The sequence below is a fragment of the Pelodiscus sinensis genome, chromosome 5 (assembly GCF_052426305.1).
Source record: "Pelodiscus sinensis isolate ZL-2025 chromosome 5, ASM5242630v1, whole genome shotgun sequence".
Taxonomy (NCBI): Eukaryota; Metazoa; Chordata; order Testudines; family Trionychidae; genus Pelodiscus; species Pelodiscus sinensis.
The window spans coordinates 55,155,276-55,177,035 of record NC_143056.1 but is presented as its reverse complement, the minus strand read 5'-3'; positions in this window follow the sequence as shown (position 1 = coordinate 55,177,035).

The following is a 21,760-nucleotide window of genomic DNA, read 5'->3' as shown; positions in this document are numbered from 1 at the left end:
CTCAATAAACTAGGCATATTGCCTGTTCCCCTGAAAAAGATCCCATGTGTTTCTTATAAGCACCACAGTGGGAAGGGACTTCAGTGCTTCCTGATGGCACACACATCAATTTCATGAAGCAGTTTTCTTAGTCCAATCATTCCAAATAAATTTCATGTCACTTTTCAACAGGCCCTGTAAAAGGCGCATCCATCAGCTCCATCTGAAAGTGATCCTGCACTGCTCTCCAGTGGTGTGATGAGCATTATGAACACAATGAGGCTGATCCTGCAGTATTTAAGGATCTGTGAATCTGAAAATGAATCCATGATGTCTGATCTGCTGTGTGTGTGATGGATAGAAACAATTTAAGATTGCTGTAAGCATTCACCGAACAGCTGCACACTGTGGACTGTTGCTTCTGGTTGTACAGAAGAGGTGGAATAGGAGCAGGAAAAGGTGCAGCACAGGAGGGATCATGGGGGGTGGAGAGAGATAAGGCCATGCAGGAGTAAGGTCTTGGGGTGGAGTGTGGGTGGGGTCATGGACTAGACGCCAGTGTCCCAACACACTTCTAGGGAGCTTCCAGCATTCATATTCAGCCTCCCCAAATGTGAGAGTCATGTGCCATGTGTGGGTTACTTCAATCCCTCCTCTACCAAATGATAAAAAGCAGAGCACTCTCTCTCCCAGTATCAAAGCACAATGAGTCCTTGCCATAGCTCCCATCTCCTGCCTCAGGCATGTCAGAGCCAGAGTGCCAGGGAGCTGGCATGGTCAGCTGGGAAGATGTTATGTGAACTGTCCATGTCAAGCAGCTGTGTACTTGGCTAGAGGGCCATGGAGTTCAAAATGGTGACTAGAGTGATTACAGTTGGCATTTTACTTAGGGAAACATAAGCACTGTGGCATCTATACTGATGCTGTGTCACTCGAACCACGACGCCCTAAGCACTATATCTTTTGTTGAGGTGGTTTTATTCAGACAGCATAACAGGAGAGTTACATCAGTGAGAGGATCTGTCTTATATCAACAAAACTGTGTAATATAGACATGGCCCTAGTGTAGACAAGCTTATCTGCCTCAGTTTTCTGGTTCCACATCTTAGCTTATTGTTCTTAGTAATCATTGCAGACAGTATTTTGGACAGTGACATCTGCTTTATTAAGGATAATGGTTTGATCGTTACATTCATTAATGACAGTATTGTTATTGGTTTTCTATTCTGACCAACTCTCAGATGGGAATTGTGTAAAGGCCAGTAAAGAAGCTGGAAAGGGTTAATGACTGTTTTATAAAAGGCATTTCCACCAGTTGTTTCATCCCTGCACTTCGGGGAGAATGTGGGTGGATATTTTCTGGGGTGATACTTCTGAATATTAGGGAGGAAATCACCACTAAAATGTTTGCGACATACTCATATTCCCTCTTTTCAGGCAGGTACTATGACAGACTATATATATTGATTATCTTGCTGCTGAGAGTAGTTGGGGAAAAAATTAAGACTATGGAATTGACATCATCAGACAACTTTTCTTTATACTCACTGAACTTTAGAGGAAAAAATACTTACTTTGAGAGTATGACAAGTAATTACACTTGACTTTAAAGTTGGTTTTTTCCTTTACTTCGCTATCAGATTAGAGTAGAAGGCTGAAGCCTCACAAAAGCTTTTTTAGGCATAAAACTGAAGTGAATCCAAAGCGTCTTTCATATCCTTGAAAGGCTACATGCCATACCATGCTCCAGGAGTAAAGAACAAGATATGAGAATTTAAGTCGTGACCTTTTTTACCTCTACAAAGATTATTTCAAACTTATTGGGGTGTTTTGCTTTTTTCTTGCTGTAAACCAGTGGTTCTCATACATTTTGGCCTATGGCCTATCCCACTCAGTGCAAACCTTTCCATTGACCACCACTTGCTAATGGAAACTTGACACTGATTACATAATTATGCCCAAGCCGTTTTGTTAGTGCTGCAGCTGGGGGGGGGAGGGGGAATTCAGCTTTTTGGGGGCTGGGAACTGTGGCATTGGGTATCATTGGTGGGGGAAGGCATTGCCTTCCCAAACCGCCAGCCTGGCCCCTGCTCCAGGGCCAAGGAGGCTGGGGCCACACACTTCCTGGCCTCCTGGTGCTCCAGGGCTGGGGAGGCTGGGGCTACGTACCACGTGCCCTCCCCATAGTGCTGGAGTTAGGGCCTCTCAATGCCCAACCTGCCCTTGGTGCTGCACAGAGGTGCGGCTTGGGCAAAAGGGGCAAGACCGGGAGCTTGCCTCTCCCAGCCTTCACCCACCACCCATGGCAGGGAGCTAAAACCCAAATTCCCCATCAGGTTGATGTAGGTTGGGTCCCCAAAAGCCAGGCTACTATTCACTTGAAATCATCTCAGACTTTTGGTAACTGTTTGGGGTGGGCTGAACTTATTTCTCTATCACAGATAAGTGTGTATGTGATGGAGAACTAATAAAAAAACTAATTTTAGGTAAAAGCATTCTGGTTTATATCAATCATTTATCAGAGACTATGTCCCCATTGACTTATTCCCGACACTGCATGGAAAGAAACAATTCAATTACTAGTGTGTTGCGTTCTAAAACACGTGGGTAACTGTATGTACTTTAATGCACTTCTGCATCGATGGAACAAATTACATTTCATACAAACATCAAGGAAAATATACACTAAGTCATTCAGTGCTCAGAGATTGATGTTTAAAAAGCTAACAATAATTCACTGCATGGTTTTTATCTAATTTTTATATAAGTTATGAATGCTAAACCATCCTTCATCTCCTTCCATTTGAACTGAAGTAACTGCTTTATTATTTTTAAACCATTTCTTCTGCTTACTAAAATCCATGTTTCATTGCAGTGTGAATGCACTTTAAACTTAAAAGTGAAACAGAAAAATAATGTGGAGGTATGTTTGAGCATTAATCATATAAAAAGCATGCCACAAATGACTACCGGAGATTAATGTCCAAGAGACAGAAACATGGGAGAGAAAAACTATAGGACTGGATTAAGACCTAACCAATGCACTTTTTCTAAATAATCTGACAAGATTTCATGCATTTGGGAAACGATTAGTAATCCAAAACAGAAGAGAATGATTATTAATCTGTAGTAAGAAAATACTAAGTTTCCATTGTGCACACACACCACAGGAATTAATATACCTTAGCAGTTTGCTATGAGAAAAAAAAAACTATTGTATATATTTTAAATAGTGCTGATCATACAATGCCAAAGGGAAAATACTCAGGACTGATATTATCTACAAAACAAGCATCACAACCCATGTTGTATGGAGACTTCTCAAATCTGATCTGTCACTGTGCCTCAACCAAGGAAGGCTTGTTAGGAGAGTACGGCTCTCTGCCTCACCTGGTTTAAATCAATGCCATCTTAGACTGCTATGTAAAATAGCTGTTAGATGTCACAGATCTTATCCCTAACATGGAGGCACAACTTTTAAGCATGACAGCCTAAAGTCTTCCTGGTCAGTTCAATCTGTAGCCTGTGCTGAGTCTCTCAAGAATATCAAGCTAATTCGGTGGGTCTGTGGTGTGGACACCCATCCACTGAGTTATAAATTAAGATTATCAGATCACTTGTATGTAGAGAATCCAACAACACACAGAATATAATTTGCAGACACAATCCCCCACACTCAAAGAAGCAACCTAGAGATTTGAAGCGCCATATTCCATTACCAATCAAATGATTAGATACTCTGATGTACATTGAAGTTCCATTTATCTTTTGCTCTTGGTGTTCTGAAATATAGACTTCTGGGAAGATCACAGTCCAGCTGGGCTAGAAGAGGGTTGGTGGGAAGGAGAGGAAGCTTGGCACACGACCCAGCTGGGCTGCTGGAGGAGGAAGCCCAGTACAGTGGCAGGGCTGTGGGTGGGCCTGGCAGCAGGTGAGCCAGAAATGAATCTCCCTGGTCCAGCAAAATCTCTTATCTAAGAGTAGTCAGGTCCCTAGGGTGCCAGACCAGGGAGGTCCAACCTGACCTGTAGTGAAAAAAAAAAGATCATCACCAGCTATTCAGTTATTTTGCCTTGCCAGAGGATTTGCACACATGGAAGCATTTTTTGGAACAAGCTGAAATTAAAACAACAATATTCCTGCCTCTGAGCATTAATTTCCTTTGTAGACTCACCAAACTGCTGCACTTTGCATTTGCTGACACAGAAAAATAACACTTCTCAACAGCACGCCACCAGATGGTAACTGGCATCTAAAAATAGAACAAAATATCGAGATTGCCTGCTGTTTAGTTGTGCTTTAACTGATGTGACAGCAGTATGTCAGCCACCTGGTAAATGCAGTAAAAGGAATGGGGATTTGAATAACTGAAGGCCACAAAGCTATAGGAAGTGCCCGGGCAACAAACTAGTGACAGGGCTACTTCAGTACCATAAACTCATGAACTGGAGAGGATGTCAAGGGACACAAAAATCCCAGCAGCTATTCCACCACTTGGTATATTGGAAAATGCAGCATGATTAATTCAATCAAGCCAAATCTACCCAACATACTAAAACAGCACATTTCCAAAGAAGAGATGAAGCAGTAAACTGCGATTGCAAACACTGGCCTCCTTGTTCCAAATATACAAGTTCCTTGGAGTTGGAGCTAAAATTTCTGGAAGAGAAAACAAGTGTGAGACTTGAGCCTTGTACCATGAACAGCAGGGATTTACCTAAGGCAGTACACACACAGTATTAGCAACAAGACAAGGATAATAATAATTTTGGACCTCTGAGCAAAAATCTGGAATGGATTCCTCATTATTTCACTCACCAGTGCAATACGCTGTCAGTCCAACAAACACATGATCTGTGATTCTAGGGGCTGCTCAGTACTGGACCCTATAAAGTGCCAATACTTGGCCATGTAATATCAAGAGAGCCTAAGACATGAAGCCTGAGACCTGAATGAGTAGTAGTCAGTCCCTGTTAATATAAAGCAAAGCCAGTAAAACTCAGGTTGTGAGCATGTCAGATTGTGCCTGCAGCAGGCTCACAGATCCTGACAAGAACGCACACACATTCTGAAGAAGTACTAGGCAAAGGACACTCACACAAACACATTCCTGAAGGAGGCAGGCCAGTATGGGTAAGGACTCCTGGGACCTAATATTATTAATTTATTATTTGTATTATTGTAGTGCCTAGGAGCCCTACTCATGTACCAGGGCCCTGTTATGCTAGACATACCAACACAACAAAGTTAGCCGTTGCCCTAGAAAACTTAGATTTCAACTATAAGACAAGAGTCTGGTGAATAGAGCAATTTAGAGGGGGTAAACTTTAGGTAACAATGAGACCATATTGCTCAACATGACAGGCTATGATATTAGTGCAGTAGCGATTGAGTAATGATAAAATTGTTTTTCTGGTTGGTTGGTTGGTTGGTTGTCATTATCATGGTAAAGAAGAATTTTGAGGAGGAATTAAAAAGACAGGCAGCTTTCTATAGTTTTCCACTATTAAAAATATTGAATATTTCCTGCGGGTCCTATTGGCCAGGTCTCAGTCGGGACTCCTCTATATGTCCAGATGTTGTACAGGATGCAAGTACCCCCTCACAGTCTCTCTCATAAAGGAACTCACATGGTACATGGATGACTTCTGTTTCTGTGCTACCTAGAATCCTTTCACACCTAGTTCTTCCCAGGATAGAGTTTAAAGGGATTTCTTCCCTTATTGGCCAGAATAAGACATGGGGTTTGTTCTTTCCCCTCCAGCAGACTGACGACTCTCCAGTGGCAGAAAGAGGAAAAAGTAGCAAACCAGATTTGGAGTGGAAACAGAGTGGAGGCCCATGGGTAGATGAGTGGATTGCTTGGTCTTGATGAAGTTCAGGAGGGGCTTATCAGCAAGAAAGTTTTTTGTAATGGGGAATCGGTGAGAAGGGGAATTGGAGGCACCTCAGAGGGTTACAATAGGGACCTAGAGAGTAATAGGTGATAGAGAACCCTAAACATCAGAATGGAAGCTGTGGAGGCATCAGGGCCCTAATTTATTGACTGTGTGTTGAAGTGGGAGATAATGAGAAATTTCACTTTTTACAAAAGGAGGTGGTGCTGATACACTGACTTTGAGGTGAAATTCTGCTCGGTTACACTGGGATAAATCTGGCATTAATCCAGAGGAGGAAAGGCAACTGAACTGAGTAGGAGCAGAATTTCAACAGATTTTTTTTTCCGATGCTAGGATTGCACTGACATAAAACTACTGCTCAGATCTCCCCAATTTGTAGGATGCTATGATCATGCATGGGCAGCACAAGTCACAGAGTGGGAAAGGACTTTGTATAAGGAAACATATCATTTTTTACCTTCTGTCACCTGCTCTAGCTTAGAGCTCCAACTTGCTTGGTCTTGTGTGGTGTATATTCATTAGCACAAGCACCAGAGTTTGGGAATTCCCTGTGATAGTGTATACGGTGTCTGCTGAGCTATTGTCTCACTGAATTAGAAGTTAATGGTGAAGCATGCCAGTTTGGAAAACAGAAAGGGAGACAGGCAGCACATTCAGCTCGCAAGAGCTAATTGTATAGCCTGAAACTGCATGGAACATAGCATTTAAGGCACGTTTGGACAGTATTAGGAACCATAACTTAGGGTCATGTTCATGCTGACTGCATAATTGTCTTAGGACCACAAAAAAGCTGAGCTGGATTCAATCAAAATAAGGTTTCAAAAAATGTCAGTACTTTCCTGCAGCCCAACAGGTGATTCCCGTATACTAAAGGGATCATCAACATCAACTTCTTTAAGACTGGTCCAAGGCTTACGATGTGTGGAAGATAGAAATTCCATTTCATGTATGATTTTGAAATCAAACTTCACTTTGAATCAGAAGTAGAGTCAAAAGTTTTCGAATTTTAAGACAAAAATCTGGAAAAAAGTTATTTTGGACTGATCAAAATGCTTTATTTTTTTTAAAAAAATTAAAGGGTTATAATATGTTACAGAATTAAACATGGTAAATTCAAAATATGACATCCCAAAATAGTGTAAATGACCTATGTGAAATGGAATTTTGGTGAAATTGACACTAGTATTTCCATTTTGGCAGAATTGCCTTTTCCAACAGAACATGGTTCTGTCAAGGTATTTCTGACCAAACTTATGTAAAATCCCTTGTTACTGCTTTGGTCATCAGATGATTATTGTGTATTGCATTGGCACTATCTAGCCGTAATGCTAGAGCAGGTGTGTGTATAATGTGTTCCCTTATTAAAAATATTTTAAACAGCATCATCTTCAACTAAAGATCATAGCTAGAGCCAACAGTGTCAGGGTCGGAATTGTGTATGTACTGATCAAGATATCAGAATTCTGTTATGTACTTTATGAGCCACTTCTGTTCAGCAAATAAACAGGAAGGAGATGATCAATAGCACTTGTGTACTGCAACAAAATGAAGCATCACTTATTCCTGAGGAGAAAATTAGTATTTTAATGAAAAACTGTTTTTTATTATCTCTATAATGTATAATGTTTCTTGTGTGATAGTAACCAACAGTATCCTGGTATTTCTTGTATTGCATGCACTTTATACATAGAAACTCTCTCAAGAATATCTAAGTACTTTTTAAACTTCAGTTCAATTAAACTTCACAAACCTGCAAGTTAAAATCTTTTAGCTAGATAAATTAAGGCACAAGATGGCTAAGTGAATTCCCCAGTGTTTCCGAGTCAGTGACTGAGCTAAAGTTCTCAGACTTTTGATTCCTCATTAGATAACAACCTTCCATATTTTACTCCAATAATGGTGTAACATGATGAATGTTCTGCCCCACTCTGGCCAGAAAGGGCTAAAGAAGGCTAGAGGGAGCCTGTGCAGAGCCCTGACCAATTAGGGAGAGGCTTTTAAGAAGCCAGTCGGAGGGCATCTTGCTAGAGAAGCCCTATATATAAGCAGCTGCTCACCAGAGAGAATGCAGTTGGGTCTTGACCAGGGAGCATACAGGACTGGTTCCCAGCAGAAGGACTTTAGTGGGAGCAGTGTTGGGCAGGCTCAAAGGAGAAGGAGAGAGGCTCCAGCCTGATATCTGCCAGGCTGCAGGCCTTGATGCAAGGGCCAAGGAACAGGAGGCAATAGAGGGGGAGAGAGAGCGAGGGCAGGCAAGAATGCCACCAAAGGGTTCCTGGGCCACGACTCAGTAGTGGATGGGCCTGGGTCCCTACTTCCTCCTTGCACCCCACCTAGCCACACTGAGGAGTGGTCTATATGGACTGTGGCTTGCCGCTGAGGGGAGGGGCTAGACTGGGGTTGCAGTTGGCCACAGTGGCAGGTGCAAGATCAAGGACTGCTGATCTAAAGAGGATGCCATGATCCGGGGAGTGTTACAGGTCCAGAACAGAGCATGGAGAGAGCACAAGACCACAGGGGAGACACCAGCCAGAAGGGGGCACCTTGCTGAACACAGAGCTCATTCCCAGCAGGAGGCACCACAGTGGTGTCTCACAACCCCATTACATAGAGATCAGGAGTTTCATTCCTGAGCGACATTACAGAACAATATCAGAAGCACTGAAAGAAAAATATCAAGCGAGAAGATGGCTGAGTATAAGTAGAAATATCACAGGCCGAGGAGTGTTCATAGAAATAACTGGATTGGACACAAAACCACTGGTGAAATATGAGGAGGTAATAACAGTCTTCAGATGCGATTGTTAGTTACGAAGCCTGATTATGTTTTTTTTGTTCTATGCTACTAGAGAAGTGATTTTCAACCTGTAGACAGCAGATTATGTGGAAAGGTTGTGATTCCCATTGAGCAGTGGATTTGTTTGTGGAGCCCTAAACATTTCAAGTGGAAATTTTAAGTTTCTCTTTGGAAATCTTAGACCTAGGAGTCTGTGGAAATGTTTAGGGGTCCACAAACAAATCTTAGACATAGGAGTTTGACATTTTTAGGGGTTAACAAAAAAAAGTTGAAAACCACGGTACTAGGAAATAGACTTCCTAGTTATTACAGGTTATAAATGAATTGGATTCAAAGTTTTGTTTTGAATAACATGTCTGAGGTTCAGTGCAACACAGTGTAGCTATGGAGATTTTTTTTAATTAGGGCTAATTAACTTTGATAACTAGGATGATAATTGTATGTTGGCCTTACATCAATTTTAGTTACCATTACAATTAAAATGCTGGGGAAAAAAATCCCCTCTTAATTAGCATATGCACTGATTAAACTATACAAAGGCACAGCAGTGGTATTTCTCCTGATATTTAGCTTTGATGATTGATGAGGACATCTAATTCTCAGGGACATTTATTGTCAAGCCCTTGAATTCACAGTAGAAAAAATAGTAAGGAAGAAGCCATCGTGAATTGTGCATTTTGTCTTTTATGCAAATTTCAGTGCAATTATGTTCCTAATAGCATATTTCAAAGTATATAATGGCACAATTTCTGTTCTGCAACTCTAGATATAATCAGTACCAGAACAGGAGTTTTCCAGCAAAGCACTCATTACTATTCTTGAATATACTGTTCATCAACTTCCAGATATCTTCAGCCTAATAATCATATTTACAATTAATGGTTACTTTTTCACACAACAGAATAATGATATAGATTTAAGACAGTGAACACACATAGGACAGTAGGTTAGACTGGAATGGTTGAAACAAATGAGGAAAAAGATCTTACTATTCTACTTACACTCACCAACTACAGGTTTGACCTCCCTGATCTAACATCCTCAGAACCTGACTGGTCCCCCAAAAGGGACCCCTCTCACCACTGGCCCCCCAGCCCATTGCCAGCTTTGCTTCCAGCCTCAGCCAGGACCCCAGCTCTGCTGCCAGTCCCATCAAGCTATCAGCTCCGAGCTGTTGGCTCTTCTGCTGCCTGACTCCCGGGCACCGGGGAACCTTTGTGATTCAATGTTGCCAGAGTAGAGAATTCTGGTTTAGGGAAGTGTAACCTGTAGCACCAAATACAGCAAATGTGTACTCAGTCACCAATCCTGGTAACATATGCCATAGATCTTCTTCCAAGCAGCAGTGGAGTATTCAAGGATAGTGTAATATCACACTAGTATGTGATGCAATTCATGTTTGATATGGATCATGAAGTTAGTAGACAAAGCCATTATTGTCTGCATTCTAAAGAAATACGTGTAGAATACAAATATAAATGTAACCCAGAATGTATTTATTTGCTGACAGGATTTGTTTTCTCTTATCTAATTTGCATTCTTTCATCTTTGGCTGCTCCTAGGACACACAGAAGGAGAGATGGAGGAGAAAATTTTTCAGAAATGTTCACAGGCTGTTTTTCACATCCACATCCCTCCCAAGCATTTTGCTTTCCAATCACATTTTTTTTAAGAATGTAATTAGCTAGAATGTCAAAGGATAGCTTCTGTATTGCTAAAACTTGGAATGGAATTTTGCACATGTTCATCTTGTCCATGAAAAGGATAGAAATTACAGATACCAAATGGTTTTGTAACTAAGCAAGAACTAAGTATGTACACTAAATTTTGCATGAGTAAATTATTACTTGTAGACAAAAGTGACAGTGCCTAAAAATACTGTGAGGTCCAGTGATTGTTTCTGTATAAATGTAACCCTTCTGTCAGCTAGCACTGACAGCAGCCCAGGGCCAAGTTCATTATCTAGGGCATGGTTTCCCAACCTATGGGTCAGGACCCAAATATGGGTCGCCATTACATTTCAAAAGGGTTGCCAAGTGTCTACCCAGGTGGCTCTGCCCTCCTTCCTCCCCGTTTCTGAATTGCCTTGGGTCACCAAGTCTCTCTCAACCATCTGGAAAAGGTTGGGAACAGTTGATCTAGGGGTTCCTCTCTATCCATCCAACACAGAACTGGCTTGAGCACCCAGCCAGTAACCTGGGAAATTCACACATTCCCCTGGGTGCCTCTGGGAGGTCATGCTTCCCCAGTTTGAGCATAGAAAAGAAATTTTTAATGAAAGGGTAAGAAAAGTAGCTTAGCATTAATTTGGGAAACCACCACAACCAGAGTTCATAACCAAACCACGAGTAAACATCCCAGCTCAAATGGATTGAGCAATGTCCTTTATCTCTCAGGCTCACAAGTCCAGCTATGTAAGTGTCCCATTCACATGCCCAACCCTTCTCTATACCCCACTCTCAGTCACTGCGCTTGGTCAGAGCAGACCAGAAGTCAGAGGTGATCTGCAGAGTTCACCTCTCATTCTGGGACGGGGCGGGTAGGAAGCATCTCACCCACTCCGCTAGTCACTCACCATCCACCTGCTCACTGCTATCTGGTGCCATGTTGCTGGCTGCCTGTGGCCACTCTCACCACTCTATCCTACCAGCTGCCCCTCTGGCTGCCTCCTACTGCTCCTGCCAGCCGCTCTCTTCTACCTGCCAGCCATGTAATAGGTTTGGCTCTGGGCCCAACCTAGTGATTTCATTTCTCTGTGATATCGGTTTCTCAGTGATTTCAGCTCTTGGCCTGCACTACAGTCCAGCCAAAAGATTCCAGCATCCACTGGAATAACATTAATCAAGAGACACCTTATGGAGTCTGTTTTAGTTCTATCCTTAGAAGGGTGAGGGGAGGGAAACAGGTTGAACCAGTTTATAGCTCACACCTAGAGGTCAAGTAGCATGCTAGTTCAGAGCTCTGCCCTTTCCCCCACTTGACTTCACAGAGTCTGTCCATCCAAGATTCTTTACAATGACAGTGTCTCTCCTTTGAACTAAGTTAAACAGTCTGCTTTTCTGCATTCCCAATAATCACGAGCATTAGTGGCCTTGTTTTACAATTTCTGCAGTTAATTTAGGATTAATTACAGACCATGCCATTAAAATTCCACCAGTTTTGAACACTCACATCCTGGTCTCAGGACTTAAAGAAAACATATTTTTTCAGTTATTTGTCCTGACAGCAAGAGGAAATGTACCTTGCAACAGTGATAAACTACATATGTACATCTACTTTAAAACAAAAAGGGCATGTCTAGAGAGGAAAGACTAATTCATGGCTCTACCTAGCTTCCTTCTTCAAGAATTTGATGGAATGATTATAATAAATAAGGGTATTTGGAGAGCCATGTTTTGACTGATACAAAAGGATCCAAGAAAAAGCTAAAATACAACAACAATATTTTTACCCCCTCACACCTGTTCTAGTAGTTGCCAATTTTTTTCCACCTTCTTCCCAAAGGCTATCCTGACATTAAAAACTGTTCACCTTGATGTATGGTAATATTTGAAAGAGACTGTAATATTACTGAAAGTTGTTTTTCAATCCAGCACAATATAAAGATTATGGGATATACAGACATGGCGGGTAGAAAGTGAAGGTACGTGAAGATGATTAATTTTGATATGCCTAATACACCAAGAAAAAATGCTGCAGTAATTAAAAAGTAATTAAGTACATACTATAATAAATGGAAATGATCCTAAGAAAATAACTGGGATTGTTGAATGTAAGTGCCGAAGGCAGAAACACCAGAAAACATTAAGGTATTCTTTCCATTTGTTAGGGAATCTAATGGTACATGATTCTGCATAAACATTTGTAAATGTACTATGTATTATGATTTCATTTGCAACATTTGGCTCCTAAATTCAATAGTGCATTAACTCCTGCTAATTTTGATACCTATAGTCTATATGGGTGCATCTACACTGGACCGTTTTTCTGGAATAACGGCCATTATTCTGGAAAAACAATACTAGCGTCCACACAGCAATTGCATTATTTCAAAAGAAAATTGAAATAATGGAGGGCTTTTTCCAACGTTGGTAAACCTCATTCCATGAGGAATAATGCCTCTTCTGAAAAAGCTCTTTCGGAAGAGGGTGTGTGTGAATGCTCCACAGCTAGTATGTCAAGACAGCTCCTCACCAAGGCCACTCTAAACTTATTCCTTCCCAGTGCTCTTGGGACTCTAAATCAAAATAGCATATTCACATTAGGGGAGGTTGCCTCAGACTAATTTTGAGGCTTCCCTGTAGCGTGGACACTCTATTTTGAAATAAACTATTCCAGAAGATATCTTCCAGAATAGCTTTTTCCAAAATACACTTGCAGTGTAGACATACCCATCATTACTATTATAGCATGAATAAAAACACCAATATCATAAAACAGTGCTGCTGAACAAAGCAAGACACATGATCTAATCCAGGCGAAAAGTAGAACACAAATACAGTTTTACATATTTAGCATTATTTCCTCTGCCCTCTTTAGTATATCTCTCTCAACATAAATATTTTTTCATTTGTCTCACACGAAGGCGCTATATTTCTCTTATTAATAGCATATTTCCGTGGCATTTACAGAGTTGAAACATTTCTGTAAGCAACTCACAAAAATGATTAGTATTTGGGCAGCATGTTAAGGATATCTCTTTTTTAAACCATGCAGACTATTTATAAAGCAGAGGCACTACCATAGGGAAAAATAACACAATTTCTCCCATCCTTGTGCAGTGCAGGATTTCTACCCCATCTTGAAGTGTATTGACTTATGAACTTACAATATCTCCAGCTTAATCCTGCAGAACGGAACAGATGGTTTACTAGATACATTTTACTGCCCATGACCCTCAGGAGTTTAGATATATTAGTCAGCAGATCATTAATGTTTTGCTGTACAACCACAGCAGGGAGCTGAAATCAAAGTGGACAGCTGAAAACAAGAGCGAGTCCCTCACTCTCAATGATATATCTAACAAGTGGGCATTTGGCTGAAGTGAACAATCTTAAACTAAGGGAAATTATTTAGACTCAAGCCAATAGCAATGTTCAGAGATGATGAGTCTTTAGGGAAGTGAAGTTATTTTGCCAAAAGATTTCTCTTGACTAAAATAATTTTAAATACAAAATCCTAGATCCTTTGAAGGCTTGTCAGCCTACTTTGTGTCCTGAGTTTTAACTAAAATTTTTCATTTCCCTTCCACATTATTTACAGAACAAAGAATCTGACTATAATGAGCATCACTCAGAGTAAAGGAAGCTAAGATTTAGTACAAGAGAACTTCAAAGGTGAGAAGCAGCAAACGGGCAGGGAAGGATGAGTTCCAGGAGGTGACAAAAGGTTAGCAGTTTGCAAAATCAACTGGAAATGAAATACATACCCATTATAAGAGACAGTCCCTGCCCTGCCAATACTAAATAAACAGCACAGGCAAAGACCACGAGATAAGTATATTATAATCCCTACTTTAAAGCAGAGGTACTGTCCAAAGTCACACTAGAAGGCTATAGTAGAGTCAGCAACTGAACCCAGATCTTCTGAGTCTCAGTCTAGCACCTTAAGCACAAAATCATTCTAGCTCTCCATACAACAGCCTACCAAAAAAGGGTGATTTTTCTGTCACGTGACTGGAACCTCAGCTGCCTACTCACAAAGTGAAGTAAGATGGAGTCTGCAAAGTCCCATCAGGCAATGAGCCTCAACAGTCATTATTGGCTTAACAAGCTTCTTGAAATAATCCCCATCTAACACCATTAATCAGCTACAGATGCAGAGGCAAACTTCATTAATTGAACACCCAAATGTTTCTATCATGAAAAAAAGATACTGCTTCTGTAAAGGAATGATGGCCTCCCAGCCAATTGCTTGCTCTTGAAGGGTCATTATTCTATCTTCAGATTTAAAAGCAAAACATGAAGCGAAGGCATGAATAAATTAGACAAAAGCAGCAGACTGTCTTTTGTTGGGCCCATTTATGAAGAGTGTTGAAAACCAGTAGTGCTTGATGCAAGTGGTAGGTTCTCAACACCTTTTAAGATCAAGCCTTGTGTTTAAGTGTCTGAGCTTCTTCAAATTCTTGTTTTGAGGGAGACACTGAACAGTCTCTTGGTCAAACTCCTATGGAACTTAATGGGAGTATTGTGTTTAAATACCCCATTTAACACTAACCTTGAGAAGATGTAGTAGTGAGGAGACTAATGCTGAGGTTTTGTGCTGCAGTGTCAGTAGTGAGTCTGCAGAACAAGTTATAGCCCAGTGGCTGACAGTGAACATGCCTGCTCTATGGGCCAAACTAGCCCTCAACATTAAATTACAGTGGCCAGGAATCTCCCAAGTCTGCATGTGAAGTGCTCCATAGTCTAGCATCTGCTTCTCCTCCAGACACCTTTCATACTGTTTGCAGCTCATATACACTTCTGATGTGACATACGATGAGCCATAGCTGAGGCAGAATCCCTCCCAATGGTCTTCTGTACATTCCTCCTTGTCAATGGTGCAGTCTAGTTTGAATCATGCAGGATCTTGGAATGGTGGAGGCATATAAGTGATAGCATGGAATAGGTGTTTCTAAGCTACTTATCTCACACTTCATGTAACTGATTAAAGACATGATTGCACATTAAACTAGGTGTGAGACACAGCATTTGCCATTAAGAACTGTTTCCAACAATTGCCTCACAGCTTTCTCTTAGTCTCAAGATATGATATGGTTGTGATAGCTGGGTAAAACAATGATTTTTTCTCAGTGGTAATGCAAGCAGTACCCTGTATTCCCCTCCATTTGATTTCAAGAACTTATTTTGCCTTTTAAAAACCTTAAGAATAAGGGTACCAGAAAAACAAAATGAAATTGTGCATAGCAAACTGTTGCAAAATAGCAATTACCAAAAAGAAGAGAAATTGATCACTACACTTACACATACCTCCTCTTTCAAAAGAGGAAGATAAAATAGTATAGTTACCCTACAACAGACTCTGGGAAATTCACCTTCACAAGCAGTGATTTAAACCATCTATTTCTAGAGTAGGTTTGAGGCTTGGTCACTGGGCCCCGGCCCAGCTTTTCAGAGGTATATAGATAGTGCTGTAGTCAGTGTAGCAAGGCCTAACTCTCACTAATTTCAATGAGACCTAGATGCCTGGATGGTTGTAATGGGGCACAACCCTTGGACATTCACCCATTGAGGCCCCTAGAAGCTCTGCAGATGTATTGCCGTCAGCATCTAGTTGGTGTCTTTCAATTATCCAAACCATAATAGCACAAAACATACAGTCCCTTTGCGGAGTCTGGTTTATTAACCTTTTCTACACAATAACTCAGTTCTTTAGTTGCTTATGTTCACACTCATTCTGGGTCCATATAAGAGCTGTGGGAGGTTTTTTCCCCAGAGGTTGCCTTCTGAAGTCACTGAGGACTTGTCCGTACTTACCTGGAGATTGATGCTACAGAGATCAACCTTCAGGAATTCATTTTAGCAGGTCTAGTAAGGACCCAATAAACCAAATCCTGAGCGAGCCCCTGTTGATCCCAGTATTCAATGGAATTGCAAGGAGTAAGGGAAGTTGATGAGAGAGATTTTCCATTGACAACCTACAGTGGGGCTGCCCCAGAAATTCAGTTTAAGATCTGTAGTTGGACTCAGCGTAATTCTCATAGCTGGAGTTGTGTATCTTAATGTAAGGGGACTGTTACCCCTTACTAAAACTCTGTGGGAGTTTTTGGTTTGCCAGCTCGCAGTATCTGAAGGGGAAGAGTTCATGAGACTGACTGACCCCAGAGACAATGGAAAGCAGCCAACACTCCAGCTCAGCCTGATTGACAGGTTGGACAGGCCAGTGAGGACAGTGAGAGGCCAGGCCCCGTCCTCCCTGTGAGCAGGGATTGTTCTGGGTCTCTCTGAGCAAGGAGAGAGCTGAGAGAGCAGTGCAAGCTGTGTGCAGAAGAAGTCCTGCCAAAGGAACAGAGAGCTGAGAGACTGCTAAGAGGAGCAAGCTGTGCCGAGGGGCAGTTTTTGCAGCAGCAGAGCCAGGCATACACAACGCAAGGAGTGCAGACCCTGTGTTGAGCAGCAGACTGGCAGTGCTCAGAGAGCCAAAAGGAACAGAGAAGCAACACAAGGAGCTGGAACTGGCCAAGCAGCACAGCCTGCAGCTGGATGTGGTGAGCACCTGGGACCAGCAAAGTGTGGGGAAAGGCTCTGGACTGGGAGAGGGGTCTGGCCACTTCGAGCTTGAGACTGTGTGGTCACTACCAGAACTAGCGTGTCCAGCCTGTAGCCCCCCTGCAGCATATCCAGGGCCTCTAAGAAAGAGACTGTGGACTGTCCTTACACTCTGCAGACTGCTGTTTTGATGTCCCTGTGCTACAGAGCAGAGCTGTGTGTTCTCATTTAACCATTCTCATTTTGTCTTATTCTTTTCTCTTTAATCAGTTGTTGTTTAATAAATTGTATTTGCTTTGAACCTTATGAAGTGATCACTGGGCCAAGAAGGCCTGCAGTGTAAAGAGACACCTCGGAGTGGGGACACCCTAACTCCTGCCCCTAGTGACTACAAGGTCAGGGATTAAGCCCCAGGAAACCTGGGCCCAGCCTTGTTGGGGTTTCAAGGGCTCTGCTACTCAAGAGAGTGGAGGGGGAGCCCTCAGGATCAGGGAGCCGTGGGGTAAAGGAAGTGGGAGCGGGGACTCAGATCCTTTCGCTGGTTCATTTCACCGGGGTGGTATAGAAGCCAGGAAAGTTCCCCACAATAGCGGGATCATTCCCCCGCTTACATTAAGTTGAATTTCTGGCATAATGTAGAGCTGGCTTTAGTCTCTCCTCTAGCTCTCCCTCTCAGACTTGGGTTTCCCTACTAAAAATCATTCATTCTCTGAAACCAGGAGTCCATAGCCCCGCTCCTGGGAGCTGGGTTATAATTTAGGCCAGTTTTGAGCTTCAGCTGAATTCTTCTGCAGCTTGTCCGTTTCCTCAAGCAGTCCTTTCACCTTCTAACTAGGAAAAATTGCCTGACAGTACTTCCCTTCATAGTGCTATCTCCCCCACCATGAGAAAGTAAGTAGCATATATAATGGTTCTCTCCCTAAAGCTCATTCCACTTGGCTAGGACAGAGGAGAGCCTTGCCCCACCCATTCTGCAAAGCTTCTGGTCCCAGGCCCTAAAAGTAACAGTGACAGGATTTACTCCCAGGATCACTTTTTCGCTCTCTAGGTATTGGTGTGTGTGTGTGTGTGTGTGTATATATATATATATATACACACAAACACCATATATCACAGCAGTGTTCCCTGTAAGCTGAGCAGTTGGAAAGCCCTGCAGAGAGTCAAATACAACCCAATGATTAGCAGAGTACCCACAACCAGCAGCGTGTTTCTATTGGTAGTGCACATCTGTATCTGCATATGGAAATTTAGAGGGAACCTTTCAAAATCTCAAAGGCCCACACCATAAGATTGGTGGTGGGCTGGTCCCTAAGTCCTGCCATCCTTCAGGGGACAGATCACCCTGTTACAGTGCTTTTGAAAATCCTACTATGGTATAGGTGTGATCCAAAATGTTTGAATACTGAGTATCGTGGCACCTAAAATTCAGAAAAATTTCAAGAATGCTGTGACTCACAAAGACTTCAGGTATGTATCTAGACTTTGTATATGCTGACTGAAGGAGGGCATGCCTTAGACCAGTGGTCTCCAACCTTTTTACTCCCAAGATCACTTTTTAAGTCTCAGAACAGGCGAAGATCTACTGCCCCGCCCCTTCCTTGAAGCCCCGCCTACATTACATGAGGAAATCTAATGTAAATGTACTGCGCAGGTGCGCAGTTCAGAGAGGGCTCAAGAGCTACTCTTAGAGCCCGAGATCTACCGGTAGCTCACGATCTACTGGTTGGTGACCACGGCCTTAGACAGAAATCCTCAAAGCCAGCATGTGAGATGAGAAGCCATTTAAGCTACTCCATGGGAAATGTCAACAACAGCAGGTATATGAGTTAAGCCCTGCCCCTCTGTCAGAAAGAGGCCCTACTTCTGTTAAATATCCACAAATGAGGGGAAATAATACATAATAATAAATAGGCATTCAGCCAAGTAAATCACACGCTGCGATCTGAAACAAAATGACTGAAGTGGAAGAGGAAAACCTCTCCTATCATAGCCTTTAGTTTATTCAGTGGATAGACATTCACCCAGGATGTGGGAAACCTCTGGGCCAAGTTCCCACTTCCTTCCATAATTTAGCATAACATACACACTTCATACTGTATTCAATATAATTCAGTGTTTTAATGCACACTTCATAGTTAAAGTGTGCATTAAAACACTGCATTATATTGAGTACTGAGATGTTATTCTCTCTGAAAGAGGCATCAGTCAAGAAAAACTACAGCAAGTACAAAGTGAGACCTTAAATTGACATCAAGTAATAGTACAGAGAAAAAAATACTTCTTTAAAGTGGGGATGTCTAGAACTCACAAATGGATAGACAACCCACCAACAATACCCCTGAGAAAGTTGCATCATTTAATTCTACAAAAGCCTCTTGTTAACAAAGCCCTATGCTAGCCCTGCTTCTCAAAAGGGTTGTAGCAGCCTTGGTAACAATTTAGCAGTTTTCAACCTGAAAATTACATCAGCTGATGGAAAATTCTGCTGAAGGTGTTAAGTGGATTTTACTGACTGGTGCAGGCAACTTTTAAATACAATTAGGTGTAAATGAGATTGGTGCTCTCAGAAGAGCACAAATGAGTATTGAAAGAATGAACCATGAGCATGGTTAAACTGCAGAGAAGCCTTATACAATATGTGGATAAAATAACTATGGGAGCATCCAAACCTGAAGAAAAGGTTTATGTCTACACTACAGTTTACGTCAGCAAAACTTACCTCTCTCAGGGATGTGAATAAACCACCCCCCACACAACAAGTTAAATTGATGTAAGAGCCAGTGTACACACTACTATGTCAGCTGGAAAGCTTCCAATGCCAACATAGTTTCTACCTTTGGCTGAGGTGGTTTTATTAAGTTGACAGGAGAGCTTTCGCCTGACAGCATTCAGTGTCTTCAGCAGGTACACTGCAATGGTGCAACTTCATCAGTATGGATGTATCTACACTGCAGGGCTGAACTTGAAATAGGCTATGCAGATTGAGCTACATCAATTGCGTATGTTATTTCAAAATAGCTTATTTTGAAATAGGGAGTGCCTACAAAGCACTTATTTCAAAATAGAGCACTCTTCCTCAGACTTCCCTTACTCCTCATATTATAAGGGCTGCAGGAATTGGAGTAAGAAGTCCTCCAACTTGACAGTATTTTGACACTATTTCTAAATAACTGCCTGCTGTGTAGACACGGGTTGTTATTTTGGAATAGTACTAGTTATTTCAAAATAATGTTGCTGTGTAGACGTACCCTACAGCTGCAGCTCTCTACATGTAGACAAGCCCTTTAGACTGAAATTTCATAGGTCTAGTTTGTCAGCATGTTGTTGTAAGTGATATATTATTTTGACTGTGTGTGTTGCTTGGTATGCAGATGTCATCCACTCTCAGTCTGCTCTTGAAACATAACTCAAAACCTGATGGAAATTGAGGGGGTTTATTATATACATTAAAGACAGAACAGGCCTAATTAAGTTATCTTGTTAATCCTGATCAACCCAGAATGTTTCCATATGGTGTTTTTTCTAGTACTTTATCTCATCTAATTTTAAATACCGTACCTCCCGGGAAAGAGATTCCACCACTTCCATGAGCCTTGAAAACTATTTTACAAAACTTATGTCTTAAAATGGCCTTCAGAAGGAAGATGGACTGTCCCCTGAAACTGATAATTCGAATGTGGTATAAACTCTACCATCAAAATACATTATAATGTAAAACAATACGACAGCTATAAATTTACTAAAATTATGCACCCTGAAATATCCTATTCTATATGTGTATCTGACTCGTAACAACTACTAAGCAACTTTCAAATGTAGAAGAGATAGTCCAATGGCTCCCATCCTATTACTTGTGGATGCCCTTCAATTAAACCACAACATGTACTTACCAATGAAAACTTAGTAACTGTGGATGAAGGAGGTTAAATTATGAATCCCCATGTCCCCCTTTCTGAATTTTGTTTTAATGTTCCTTTGCAACAAGACTTTTCAAGTGGTGGGTTTTTGTCCCCATGGACAAGTGAGAATTTACTTAAGGAAGATGTAATATCCTTCCATGGTGAGTATTACATAACAAGAGATAGGTGTAAGACACACAATTGAGATTTAGAGATATATGTTAAGAGCTCCTTGGATTTAAGATTTTGGTTAAGGATAATATATATATATATATATATATATATATATATATATATATATATATATATATATATATATATATATATATTTGCCAGCCCAGACCTAGATCATGGTTTGGATTTCCAATCACCGCTCCTGCCAGAAAATTTGGTGGTATCAGAAGCTACAATTTTGATTTTGTCTTTGTTTGCTATCTGGCATGTCTAAAATATGCAAAGTACACCAACTATTTGAGCAAGAGTGAAATAGAATTCCATGACTTACCCGCCTAGGCTGAAGAAATATTGCTATACAGCAACTCCCCAGATATTAAAAGCTTAAATCTAATTAACAGAGGATTCAGGTTTTCTGTTTGGTCAGAATTAAGATGATTTCCAAGGGATTCCTTTATCTCTTTCTGAACATGAATTGACATTGCTGTGCAGACTTTTGCTGATGAAAGAATTAACAGCTAAAGGTTTTATTTCTGATAACTGAAAAAGTTATAGAAGATGATTGAATCAATACACCAGTATTGTCTCATGTAAGAAGAAAATATTGTCTCATGTAAGTCCCTCCCCTCCCTCCTTCTACTGTCACGGGAACTTAAATTCATTGGTCTACTCATAATTCTAGAATCCTAACACACTTAAACCTCTTTAATCTAACAAGCTTGGGAAACAGGGCATGCCAGATTAAAGAATTCCCCAGACCAGGGAGGATGGTGCAGGGTCTGGGCATGAGGGGGAAGGAGG